Source organism: Maylandia zebra, linkage group LG1 (assembly GCF_041146795.1).
Source record: "Maylandia zebra isolate NMK-2024a linkage group LG1, Mzebra_GT3a, whole genome shotgun sequence".
Classification (NCBI taxonomy): domain Eukaryota; kingdom Metazoa; phylum Chordata; class Actinopteri; order Cichliformes; family Cichlidae; genus Maylandia; species Maylandia zebra.
Genome location: NC_135167.1, coordinates 29,712,777 through 29,726,276, shown reverse-complemented (window position 1 = coordinate 29,726,276; position 13,500 = coordinate 29,712,777). Strand labels below are relative to the sequence as shown.

Genomic DNA, 13,500 nt, shown 5'->3' with positions numbered 1-13,500 from the left:
GATGAATTGTCCCAACATTTCATATCCACATTGAGCTCACGCAAAGATGCACTGAAATCACCAAAACAGACACATTTCATTTGGGGCAGGGATAGCTCAGTAGGTAAAGTGGTCGCCCCATGATCGGAAGGTCGGCGGTTCGAATCCACTTAACGGCTACCCTGAGGTACCCCTGAGCAAGGTACCGTCCCTACACACTGTTCCCCGGGCGCCTGCTTAGTGGGCTGCCCACTGCTTCACTGAGTGAATGGGTCAAATGCAGAGAAAAACAAGTAATTTCCCCATGGGGATCAATAAAGTATCCATTATTATTATTATTATCATTATTATTATTATTAAAGAGCTTCAGGAAGACTGTCAGCGTACTAAACAAAAGGGGGTCGTCATCTTGTACTGTTTCTGTTCCAGAGTGGAAATACCTGTGCCGTATGTAAAACAACGCACAGGAAACGGAGAGGGGTGTCATGGCTGTTGAGTACTTTGCTGCCAGTGTTATTCAGATCCTTCATTCATGCACAATAAATGGAGGAAATGAAGAATTTGCATTTTGCTTTTAGGAGATGCGCTTGGGTCAAGATTATTTTATAAAGATGAAATTACAGGAATGTAACATAGTGTAAAGGGTAAAGTGGTGCCCTGTTGATTTAAATTTGTTTTTCTTTTTAATTATATTTTATTTTGATGCAGAGATTTGTACAAATGTGAAAGCAGAGTTCTGTGTGAGTGCAATAAAAATATATATTTTTTAATTTAAAATCAGTTACTCACAATTGTGACAGATTATCATGATCTCTGTATTGATCAAAATTATAATAATTTTAGCCATAATCAGTTTAATCAGCTTACTATGATGATTGTGATCTAAACTTGTATGGCATTAATGGAGGAAAAAAGTCATGCTCAGTGGAGCTGCAATACCAGGATTCACCAAGATAGCAGGATTAAATAAAGAGCTCGATTTTAATCTAAGGAGCTAGAAATATAAATGTGTATAATGAATGTGGACCATGATTTCTACCCTGAAAAGGGAGAAGAGGGTCGTTTTATTTGCTGACATTTACAGATACTTCAGAATGTGTTGTCAGGAAATCTTGCATGCTATGACATAGTTAAAGAATAGTCATGAAACTGTGCTGTTAAAGTGTGTAAGAACTGTGTAGTAAGCTCACCATCATTACCTTCATAGAAAAGGCTTTAAAGCTGAGGTTTATATGCAGTCAGAATAATGGCAAGGAGCACATGTCTAAAAGGGTCTTTCCTGCTGCTCTAGCTACTATCTCCCGCTGGGATTTTTGTCTCCAATGCAAGCAAAGCTGGGTTTTCCCACAGTGTTTAATAATGGGCTAACACACAAAGGTCTTCTCTGTGCTGGATGCATGGTTGATGCTTCCAAAACTCTAATCCCTAACGTGTAAAATCTACCCTCGTCACTGGGATCCAATCCTCTGATAAGCGGCTGACTGATGATTGCATGCTGGAAGGTGGAGGATCATTTGTCTCTTTTGTGCAGTTCATGTTTGGGTATTCAGCGCAATAAAGTTGAAAGAAAGCCCCCCTGATTATATGATTGTATGTAATAATCTCCAATTTTCAGATCAGCACAGTCAGATTAAGCAATCAGTCACAAATTCTTGCAGTGATCAGGCCAAGAGACTCGGCAGGCTGCACAGTGGACCCCTACCTGTCATAGTTTACTGTTGCGGAAGTGCCAGGGACTGATCTCCACCTGACAGCACTGAGATTCATCCTTTTACTGCTTTGCCATAGTTACACTTGAGCAGTGAAGCCACTTGGTGCTCTCTGTCCCTCTGGATCAGTGCTCTGAGATGAGTTTGTTGAACCTTGTTAGAAAAGGCAAGCCATTTGGGCGTGCAAGTTTTTTGGTGTAACGCCTTGTTGCAAATTCTGTAAATTATGTTAAACTGTTTTGTTTTTAATTGCTTGCACCTTTACAATGACAGTTTCTGTGAGTCTTCAGCATTCATGTTTATGTTTTTGTAGCCTTTGCTCTTTGTTCGTTTTAACAGTGGGTTGAGGGGGTTGGGTTGGCCCAGTCTCTCTGTGGGACACCGCTGTTGCTTTGCCCTGTGACCTCCACAGTACACCCAGCCATAGCCTGCTTCAAAGGCAACACGCAGACAGCTTATATTTGCATTCTTTGGAGCCGTAACCCTCCCTTGGGCACTTTCTGCTCTATCCCTCCGTCCCACCAAGTACCACCCTGCAGAGCTAAAGAAAGTGGGCCTGAAAAAGAGACACAGTCTGGTCATCTTCTGCACTTTACTTTTGAACTGTCTAACATTAATTTAGCATTATAGATGCAGATCGGATTAAAAGATGGTGGGTTCAATCAGGCTTTCCAAGGAATTGTAACACTCTACAGGGAGCGAGTTGCTCTGGTTGGCTGGCTCATGATCCTGTGTGGTGTGCTTGTGCCTTCGCTTTCTGTCCCATCTTTTATCAATACTCAAACCAAACAACCCACTGCCCACCACTTTTTTTTTTTTTTTTATAGTCATGAGTTAATCACACATTTAAACTAGCAATGTAGCATTGTTCTTGTCTCTTGCCTTACTCCAAGTGCCTTTCCAGTGGCACTGCATAGCAATGCCATTGTGTTGTGTCTCAGCTTGTGTTTTGAGCAGTAAAAGTTAACAATGTCTTTTGTTTTATACTAACAGTCCAAATGCTTCTCACTTCACTTTTACTCACTACAGCCATTCACTTGTTCAAATAATTGTAATGAAACCGAGGTTAAAAAAAACCAAACAGAGAAAAAATAACTTGGCACGAGCTGCACAAACAGCATGTTTGTCGAGGCTTCCCTGGGCTGGTGGTATTTGTGCCAGGGCAGTGTGTGTGTGCTTTTCAAAATCCCCTTTCTTTATAACTTTGTGTTAATTGTGCACTCAGTCATACAGAGTTTGAATGGCCCATTCTTTTACCTTATTTTGTTATAAAAGAAATGCACAAGCTTGAGGAAAATGGCTTGAATAATAATTGGCAACACGTAAAGCAGTGATTCACTTGGCTCTTGCTCAAGAAGCATCTGCAGGAAGTGTTGTTTGTGTTAGTATTTGATTGATATTGAGAGTTGAACATACTTGACTTGTTTAAGGTCTGCTATTTATGCGCAGAAAACTGATAAACTGCAACAAGTTTGAGACATTTTTCAAGCAAAAATGCCAAATGTTTCCTAGTAGTAAACTAAATATATTAGCATTTTATTTTTTAATAATGAAAGTGGTTAAGTAGTTTAATATTCTCGAGTAATTTATTCTTCTTTTTTAAAGGATTTTTATGGACAGAGTGAATGACCTCACAGTCAAGTTCTTGCGCTGTCTCTTGTAGTAACAAGCAAAAGTCTGTGTAGCATTACACTGGCTCTTATCAAAGCAGGTGCAAGAATAATTTAAGGCTACAATTGTATTTGTGAGAAATTCTTTTCCATCCAGCTCGATAATTGAAGGGCTCAGTGCATGAAGCTTGAGTAGTGAAATTTCCCTGGGCTACCATTTTGCATTCACTCTCATAAGAGCTATCCACTCTAACTACCCAATGTGGATAAAGAATGTCTTAGTTAATTGTTTTAATAGCCATCTTTACAACTCGACACCCTCCAATATTGCAAAACTGGGAGACTCAAAAGCTGTCTCATCTTCCCCGAGCAAAATTAGCCTTCCGTGACCTTCCTTCGCTATGCCCCTGTGACGTTCACGCTTGATTAGGCCTGCAAATGAAGTTTTCCTTCTTTTAGGGCAGGAAGCACGACCTTGGGCCGAGAGACCTGTTAAGTTTTTATTGGATTGGCTGGACATACTAAGCTCAGAAGACGTCTCAGAAGAATTTAGTTGGACCTGCTTCATCAGCGCTTGTTTCATATTTTCATGGCTCTTTTGGAGCCTCATGTCTGAACACATGGTAGCAGGTAGCAGCCAAATACTTCAGATCAAGACTCAGTACTTAAGATCATAAGACCCCCAATTAGTCAAATTCCAAACTACTGATCTACCAGTTTTGCTGTGTTTTTAAATGTGAGCAGTCACTGAAGATATTTTTGATATGAGAACTAAAGTAGTTAAATGAAATGCCATTAATGTTTTTTATTTGAAATGCCAGTCACAAATTCTTCACTTAAAAAAAAACGAAACATGTATTCCAGCTTTCTGCAATTATATGCATGTACTAGAGATGGACCAATCCGATATTACGTATCGGTATCGGTCCGATACTGACGTATATTACTGGATCGGATATTGGCGAGAAATAAAAATTGTAATCTGATCCATTAAATATCAAAAAAGCACCTCACAAAACTTGCGACATGGCGTAAATCGGTTCATAACCGTAGCACGTCGGAGCAGTGTGGTCACGTGATAGAGCGGCTGTGTGTATTTGTAGCCTCGCTACCAAACTAGCATTTCATCTCTGAGGAAGTTATCCCAGAGAGAAGTAAAGCAAGTGTGTAAGTTCATCTCTGAATGTTTGTAAAGCATTCCAGCGTTAAGCTTAACAACTGATATATGGAGCGACTGCCTCTTCTCTCCCTCTCCAGCTGCTACTTCAATCGTGAAACTGATTAATGATCAGCTGATCGGCTTTTCTGTCGCCAGTCCGTCTCTCTTGTTCGTTCATCGCCCACTTCGCGCCAGAAAGAGGAAACCAGCGGCTGAACAACAGCAGCACGTTTAACCTTGATAAGCTGTTGTTAGAATTTATTTAATATTACTTTCTACACCAGGATCTTTTTCTACGTAGCTGACGCTGGTAACTGTGCAGGGGCGGATCTAGCAAAGTTTAACCAGGGGGGCCGATAGGGCATTAACAGGGAAAAGGGGGGCACAAAGACATACACTTCTTTCTTATTCTCATTTAAAATGTCTAGCTTTTAATAAATAATTATCTGAATCTTACACCCAAAGTTTTAATCTTATGTAAAATATATAGAAGTCCATTACTGTATATAGTAACTGTTAAGTCTAATATACCCTAGTAAGCTATACTACTTTTTCCTTTGGGAAGATACCATCTGTGCAGTCTGCAATTCTGTTGAAGAAAGATGTTGAATCTATTTAATTATTCTTGAAAAAGAATTTATTTCTGTGCATTTGTTTTTCCACACTGCATCAAATTAAAGTTGATTATGTCGATTAAGCATCATGAGGTGGGGGGTGGTTCCCTATTTTTTTTTTTTTTTTTTTTTTGCTTGGAGTTTACAACCCTATTATTTAGGTTGCTTAATATTTCTGCTAAGTACTCTTTAAAATACCAGAATAGGGAGGATGGAGTAGGTTTAAGTTTATTAGATTGATCAGTATTGCTGAACTATGAAATATTTTGGGTGCAGTGTATTTTTACATACAGGTATAACAGAATAGCTTTAGTGTTGTTGTTTATTTAAACTTGAGTATGAACTTATACAAAATGCAGCAAGATATTAAAAAACAGTTTTATTGATTACAAAACACACTATATCGGATTCATATCGGTATCGGCAGATATCCAAATTTATGGTATCGGTATCGGACATAAAAAAGTGGTATCGTGCCATCTCTAGTATGTACGCTGACAAGTGAATTTCGGAAAGCGCTGGAATAACATGTGGCAGCATGTCCAGGAACTGTGATAGAGCCAGATGCTTTGTACACTGGTGCACAGACCAAAGCTTTAGGCTTCCTAATTTACTTTCTGTTGCTATTTTCCCACATACAAATGAGCAGGACATTTTTCTTCTAATTTCAGCAGCCTCTGCACTAATGAGCTTCTGCTCAAACTGGCAGGCCAAAAAGGATTTAAGCTTGGGCTAACTAGTCATGTACAGGCAGTTTTTTTTTTTTTTTTTTTTTTTTTTTCTCTCTTCCCCCAAATATTACCACAAAATTAGGAAGGCATTTAACACACAACGGGGCAGCACAATAGCTGAGTGCGGAGCACTGTTGCCTCACAGCGAGAAGTTTTAAATATGTTGGCCTTTCTGCATAGTTTGTTTTTACTCCCCAGGAGTGGGACCCTTCTGGGGCCTCTCGTTTGCTGCAGTTCACCTTACCTTCTTGTGGCAACAGAGTCCCAGATGAACACTGCAAATCAGTGCTGGCTAGTGCACGTTAGAGGGAGGCTTACTGCATCTCTAGAGCTACACATGAAGAAGTGCAGCTGCATAAATAGGCTTGGCTTTACCATTACAGTACAGACATGTCTCCTCTCCTGCTTCTCTGGTGCCTCTATCTACTTTATATCTGTCCCCATGCCTGACTAGCATATTTGCTATTCAGCTCAGCTCTGACAGCCCTGTTAGCAGTGACGGATGTGATGGAGCCTGGCTCTTTCAACGTCATATCTTCAAGTGACTGTATAGATCTAATCTATAAGGGACACTGATAGTAGTACCCAGGGAACAGCCTTGTTTGTGTGTGATGGTGTAATTAATTGATGCTGCATGTATGGATGATCATAAATAGACAGTTTGTTGACTAAGGGTTGTTTAATGGACTTTTTTGTGTAGTTTTTTTTGTTGTTATTATTTTTTTTGCGTCATTATCTGCAACCTTGTCTCTCTTTACTTTGCGTACATATACAAGAACCATTCAGAAAAGCAGCTGTAGAGCGCTTTTAGAAGTCAAAAACTCCCCTGATTACCTCTTTACAAGTTCACCTGCAGTTTTGCAACACTGTAAGATTTTTGAACACTTACTAGTCATTATTTTTCTTCAGGGGGTAAGAACTAAGATTTGTGGTATTGCATTAATGTTCATTTTGCTTTCATTCAGTGCTAAAGGGTTAGTGGATAATAATGGCAGTAATTACAAATGGAACAGCTTTCTGCTTCTACCATGGTAAAATTCCTTGTTTATGCTGGATGGTTAGTATCGCCTTTTGACATTTTAATTATCATCAAAACCATGTTTGATTAACATGCTTTTATATAACTCTGCAGACACAAAGTCAACAGCTTTCTCTCCCAGATGTAACTGCACAAGCAGTGTGGGTTTATTTTAAGGTTATAAAATATGGTGGAGATTTTTGGAGCCTTCTGAGACAAAGAAGTGCAAAGTTTGGTTGTTTTTCTAGATTGTGTTGAGGAGGACTTCTGTTGTATATGGAGGAGGGAATGGTTTGATTGTGTGCATACATCTAAGGGGATGAAATGGTATGCAACAGCGCTATAAATAACCACATTCATATGTAGTGACAGCTGCTCTGGAATTGTCAAAGAGCCTCGCCAATGTCCTACAATTAGTACATTTGGTTTTTCCTTTTATGTAAACCTGACTGTTCTAAGATGCCCCCACACACATTCAGACAGTTACCCTGACTGAGTTGGAAAAAGCAAAAACAAGCATACACACGCTTTGATCATTTCAATGAATCTCAATCTAACTTGCACATATACCAGTTTGGCTCATGTCTCGCATTCGCAGTTAAATTAAAAGTAATGTCATCATACATGTCATGTGTTTATACGTAACTTGTCTTGGTGTTAAAATACACAGTGAGAGAAGGAGACATTGTGGAGACACTGCAGATACTCTGCTTCCAGTAGACATTTGGACCATGACAGAAGTGTTATAGCCACACACATGGACATTCTGGGTTACAAACTGAGTTACAACATGAAAGACTTCTGAGCAGTGTCAACAGAACTGGCATGGCCTTGCTGTGCAATCTGTAAAGCTCGAACACTACGTTCCGTAATCCCCATAATTAAAAACCAACAGAATTACTATCTCCCTTATTCAATTTAAATATTTCTGGACCACTATAGGCACATATATCATGTGCGAATGAACTAAAAGAGATTTAAATTGCCTGAAAGCGGCAGAAGAAAATTGAGCAGAAATATCCACGAGCAATTGCATTCAAGGCAGAGAAAGCAGAAGATTGGCAGGACACTGCAGCCTTGACAGGGGTAATAATTTGCTTGGTAAGGCCAGTTAAAGGTAAACCTGCAGGATACGGTAAAGTCAAGGTCAGCTCGAAAGAGACATTTTTTAAAAATCACCTCAGGGCTTTTACTTTGCCTCTGAACAGCTTTTTTCTTCATTGCCACACATGTTCAACCTCGTTGCTGGATGGCTTGCAGTCTCTTGGCATTTCTGTCAAATTCTTTAGCTGTGTGAGCCAATGTGCTTTACATATTAAATCTCACCGACTTGACCGTCTTAACTCTCTCTTCGGTTCTCAAACAACTTTGTTCCCTTAAAATTTAAAAGTGAGATTTTGCATATATTCCTGAAAGAAAGCCCTTTTTATTGGCAACAACCTATTTTTACTGTGACTGAAGGAAAGGCATATTGCAGGAGGCGTGTTATTATGCTTAATCTAATCTCCTCCCAAAGCGATGGCAATTCTCTCAATGCAAAAGGGTGCTGTTATTAAATCAACATATTTGTCTTAGAGCGCACCAAGAAGCATGCTGTGCACATTCGTGTCTTTAAAGATTTTCAGAAAGATGTAACTGTTTCTGTAATTATTCAGGCATCTAGTAATCATTTCATTATTTTAATTATTTTTAAACAAACTGTGCTACCAGGCCTTAGATTTATGAATTATTTCACTGTGCTCTGCATTTGTATATTCCTTAAAGTGAGACTATATTACTTGAGTGTGTCTGATGACCTGAAACATTTGGTGTCCCATTTCCCCAATTTTAGTTTCTATTTCTGTCTCTCGCTTTCTCGTCTTTTCAGTCAGAAATCTTGACATTTTAAGGGCAAGACGCTCTGATTGAGGAATAATGATATATGCATATTCAGAACAGAGAGGGGGGAAGAATAACCTCTGCCTCCCTCCTCCCCGAGAGGCTCTTTGTTCTCCTGTCTTTATTTTTTCATCCTGCCATATCTTCTGGAGATTGAGCGATATATACCATCAAAGCCTTTTTGAAACTTCCCACTCTCTCCCAAAATCCTTTTTGATTTCCGACAGCACGAGCTGCTTAATATTCCAAACTAGTCGGTGGCCTTTTCAGAGAACTAACAAGGTTCTGAAGATGCAAGTCTTGTCTTCATGTGAAAGGCAGCTGGGGCACAGCCCTCCTCTTTTACAGAGCTCACACCGAGGTGTCTGTGCTGCGAACAAGTTCAGAGCTGTTCGTCAGATGTACAGAGCCCAGAAGGGAATGTTCTCATGTGATTTGTCTTTATACCACATCTCAGAAATCTACAAAGAGTCTGTAAAATGACCTGAAGACTGTGAGTAAGAGCTTTGCCATCCTACAACTACAGCCTGCATGCTAACTATGGCTGTTCGCTGTGGCATTGTAGGTGCATCTGTCTGTCATCTCTCCCTCTATTTAGACCTGAATTATTTAATAACTGGAAGGTGTTGTTAGCTGCAATCTTGCTCATTTTTTTTCCAAATCAAGATAAATCTGAATATGTCGATTCTAAGTGAGCAGCACTATCTGCAGTGACCTCTCGTGGACACCATAACAGTTCAGTTGTGCTAGATACTGAGATAATGAAGACTTGAGTTGTGTTAATTGCTGCTGCTTAACGTTGTTTGTGTATGTTTATTCTCTCATTCCCTAACATATCGCTGGTATCTAATGGTCCGCTCTTACTGTAAGCAGTGTTTGCCTGCTAGCATGAAAAACGGGGTTCACTACAGTCCTGACAGGCAGCCAGGGTATTTGCTGTGCTTCTAAAAACTTCCCAACTCTTATTTACTTTCATCTTGGCTTCCTAATGCAAGCTTGCTTTTTGCTGCCTCCCACTCTGAGACTTATCCTCTCATCCTGTTTTCTTCAGTTTAGAGTTGGAACGCAAATCAGGAGTGGCTCTCACAGAGTTTTCAAAGTATCTGTTTTGTATGGCTTGCGCAGTGACTCCACCTGCCTCCCCAGAGCCTGCAAGTTCTTGTTGCCTCAACCTTTAACTGTGTCACTCTGACACTGACATTCCCACGACTGAATGCAAAAAGCATCTCAGAGTGTAGGTGTATTTAAAGGGTAAGTACCTCATGACGCTCCAAGGGAAATCTAGAAGTATGGAGTTTTTTTAGGGGGGGGATTCACAAATGGAAAATTGTTTCTGCATGAGAAAAGGGAGAGAGCAAACAGTGGAGAACAGCTGCACCCAATCTGGGAATAAGCTGGTGCAACAAAGCTGCATTTCTTTACAAGCACAAAAAAGGGAGTGACACAGCCCATAAATATATGCAAAGCAGCACTAAATAACACCACATTTTACTATCTATATCCCTAAACACTTGTGACAACCACAACGCATCTCTCAGCATGTGACGAAGGCCTTCTGAAACCCTCTTTGTTTGCTAAATCCAGTATGAAAATTACCCTAATGTTTTGAGAGTTGGGAGAGGTTGGCATGGGACTGGTGCTTTGGGAGAATGCAGCTAACACGGTGGCTAGCATGGGCCTCCAGGATTGTATAGAAAAGCCCTAAAAGTAACGATTTTTGTCTTTTTTTGTTGAGGTTTGCTCTATGCAGATTTAGTTATTCATTCATTTATTTATTCATTTTTCAATTTTCACAGCAGCTACAAGTAAAATCATTCTCTTCTGTTATAGCAGACCATATAAGGATGTACACAGTCCTATTTTTCTCAGTTATCTTTTCAAGGAGTGTTTTGTATATAACAGGTTATTGTGTAAATTTGCCTGAAAAGAGAAGCTTTTGACTCCGGTCCAACCAGAGATGAAATCATCTGCAGTATTGCAGAGTGGTTCAGACTATTATTTATTTTTGGGATATAGATTCGTCTCCCAAGCAATTCATTTAGATTATACTATGCAGACTATTTTTATCCAGTGACCTTGGAACCAGCTCATACTGATTTTATTTATTTATTTTTTTTAACTGTGCGTCAGAATACTTCAGACTTGTGTGTGTTTGTGTGTATGTGTGGGCAGAATGGAGTAGATTATTTGTATGATAAGCAATCGCGTTTAATCAGTTCGCTCTCCAGCTCTGCAAGCAGAAATCTCAGCTAATTGAGCGCTTCACTTTGCAGACGCAGAATTCTTGGAAATTGCTCTGGGCATCAGATGGTCAATGATAGCTGGCTTCATGGTGGCATCCGTGGTGCGATCATTCAATGTTTGGCCAGCCATTGACTCCCCAAAGAAAATGAATGTATTTATGAATGCCCAACAGATGGGTCTCCATCTCTCTCTCTTTCTTTTTTTTCTTTTTCACCCTCACAAGTCATGATAGATGGCTGCATGTGTGGTGGCGCCAGCAAATGAGTAGCGACTTGAGTAATTAATGGCCCAATATCATTCTCAGTCAAACTATCATAAAAGAAATATCCTCAGGATAATGTTCAAAATGTATTCACAGGAGACAGCCATAAAGTTGATGTCCGTGATTCATATGCAAGGTGTCAGCCCCTTGCTTAGGAGAGGTCGATTGAATGGGTCAGTATGTAAAGGCTGTTAAAACGGTGTCAGCACAGAGCAAAGCTGGGACATGCTAAACCGCCTTAAAGAGGAGTTGGAGTGCTGCTCAGCTTCCTCTGCTCTTGATTACACATCCTTAAGAGATTATATATATTTTTAGAACTCATACTGATTGAGCGTTTAACTTCTTAGAATTTCAAATATTGGTGTTTCTTGAAAAATATCTGTCCCTCCTTCAGTCTGTTCTCTTACACAGTATAAACTCATTCATCAAGTCCTTCAAAGCCTGTTTTATAAGATCTGTGCATACACAGGATTTCCCCTAGGAAATCGGTCACTAGTGTTAGTATTCAATCACCCCCTGAGCCCAAACAGACAGATCTAGAGTATTTAATCTCTCAGTGTAGTAGTCACCTCACTCAGTTGTTAAATACATGACCTTTACTGTTGATGCAGTGCAACAGATCATTTTCCTTGAAGCTCAGTATCCTTCATATTATGTTTTAATTAATTTCATCTGATATACGTGGATTTTGTTTTCCTCCAGCCAAGCCTTTTTTGCCACAATCATAAACCATCTGAGAAGGACAGATAAGGTTTATACACTCTCAAAACACCACTAAAGGCACCTCTGAGCTCAAGTTTACACTGTGCTTTTGGTTCCATTTGATGCTTGAAACGTGTTTGTTTGTGGGTTTGTTTTATTTTTTATTTTTTAAGAAACTGGTTATCCACTTTGGACAGAAGGGTTGCGGAGAAGAGATGGGGAAACATAATGGCACCTTCACAGTCATCTTAAAGCATTTAGTACAAGCGCGTGTGTGCGGTTGTCCGTGTGGGTTACAGTGCATGTGCACTAGGCCAGCTACAAAGATGCTTATTCAAGCAAAGCAACACTTTATCCAGATGTTCAGAGAGAGGTGTGTAGAATGAAATGCTGGCATGGCTGTTGCAGGATTCGCTCTGGGAAAAATGAGCTGCTCCAGGCTGATGTTTACTCTCATTTCTTACCATCTGCCTGCAGCACACCTGCCTCTAAAAACATCAGTATCCTCATAAAATAGCCAGAGAATATTGATTAAGACTGATGACATTTCTGTCTCCTTTTCACTCAGGCTTGGTAGCAGTATGCTTTCTTTCAAATAAAAGGCCACAAACACGCATGTCCTGTCCTCCTTTAAAGAATCAAGAGTGTCATTGAAATACTTCATTAACGTATTTTCTTTTGTTTCTTAGCCAGGATACATCTTTTATGGCAACTTGTTATAGACCAGCTGTATGAATAGACAGAATTGTGGCAACACAGGTCATCAGCATACTCGACGATGAAAGCTAAAGAGGAAAAAAGCAAAAATATACTTGCTACTAGTTTGAGGGAGTGGTAGCCATCAGATAGTTTTGCTTAAAATGTTCCCGACTGAGTGATCTAGAAGGATCTACGTAGATACCTCAACATCACTGGGACAATTTTACTCTTGTGTAATTGGATACCATTATATTTTAAAATATTGTAATTGTTGTTGATTTGCCAGTTTCAAATTGTTAGTGGCCTTGTCGTTCTGCGTCTGTCACATTGCAGTTGGCCGTGCACTGACAGAATGAAGCTCTGCTGGTTTAATTTCTTCGATATCTAATTTAATTGCTCTGTCAATAAGCACTTTTCATAAAAAAGATCAATATATTCTCTTTGACGTAGCGATTTAGTACCTTCTTTAATTTAATAGCTTGCCACTGCAGCAGCTAGAAATAAACTAGTAAGATTAATTGCAGAGTGAAGTATCCATGTAACTGCATATTTGGACTGATAGATTGGCGTACATTAGTGACCCTGCAATAGCTGCAATTACAAATATGCATCGGTTTTCTTATCATAATTTATTGTGCATCTGTGTTTGTAGCATTGATTTAAAGTTATAATTTGCCACATTGAGGGGAAAAAAAAAAAAGAAGATACACTGGCTAATTTTGCTGCTCTGTGAAAAGGTGGTATTGAAAAGCTGCTTAGGAGCAATCAGTCATAATTTACCCCAGGAAGCGTTTAGCCAGTTAAAGGATTTCATTTGAGCGATGTAGAGCCCGCTTAAACCAGTGCACAGGAGGAATTCATTCTTCTCTACTATCAGCTAATGCTAACTGAACCT

The 13,500-nt window shown here is 39.6% G+C and overlaps 1 protein-coding gene across 1 annotated transcript in view; it reads left to right on the top strand.

The window, feature by feature from the left end:
- The window catches only part of glceb (glucuronic acid epimerase b), a 59,695-nt gene that overhangs the window by 10,220 nt on the left and 35,975 nt on the right, over positions 1-13,500 (top strand). The window lies entirely within an intron of this gene.